Source organism: Triticum aestivum, chromosome 3D (assembly GCF_018294505.1).
Source record: "Triticum aestivum cultivar Chinese Spring chromosome 3D, IWGSC CS RefSeq v2.1, whole genome shotgun sequence".
Lineage (NCBI taxonomy): Eukaryota > Viridiplantae > Streptophyta > Magnoliopsida > Poales > Poaceae > Triticum > Triticum aestivum.
The window spans coordinates 517687548-517688215 of NC_057802.1; positions in this window are offsets into that span (position 1 = coordinate 517687548).

Below are 668 nucleotides of genomic sequence, written 5' to 3' on the forward strand. Positions count from 1 at the left end.
AAGAATTTTCATAAAGAACTTTTTTTGATAGAAACTTTAATAGCAGAAAGAATTATCATAAAGTAAAATAAATAAGTAATTAGAAACAAAATAAAATAAAATAAATAAGTTTTTTGTTGTAAGTAGAAACAAAACAAAATAAATATAGCAAAAAAGAAAACAAAAAGACTAAATACAGCAAAAAGAATTTTCATAAAGAACTAATGGCACTAATAGAAAGTTTATATTTTTTCTAAAACTAATGGCACTAACAGACAGTTTATAATTTTGCTGACCTAAAAGCAAAAAGAATTAAAAAATAAAGCAAAAAACAAAAGAAAATAAATAATGCAAAAAACAGAACCAAAAAACTGGAATTTAAAAAAAAAACTGCCACCTATTGGGCCACCACGGCCTGAATACGACTAGAAACCCAACCTGGGCCAGGATTCAGGCCCGCAGAAGGCCCAATAGGCCAACAGACAGCACAGTGTGACATTAGGCCCGTAAGCCTGCATTTGAGAGGAGCTCGAGAGGGCAGCCGCAGTGGGGCTTATAAACCACTCCGAGCCCCTCTCAACTAGCGAGGTGGGACTAAACTTTTGGCCGCGGGCAACGCAAGGCCTTTGGTTCCGGTTGGTGCCACCAACCGGGACCAATGCCCCCCCTTTAGTCCCGGTTGGTGCCAC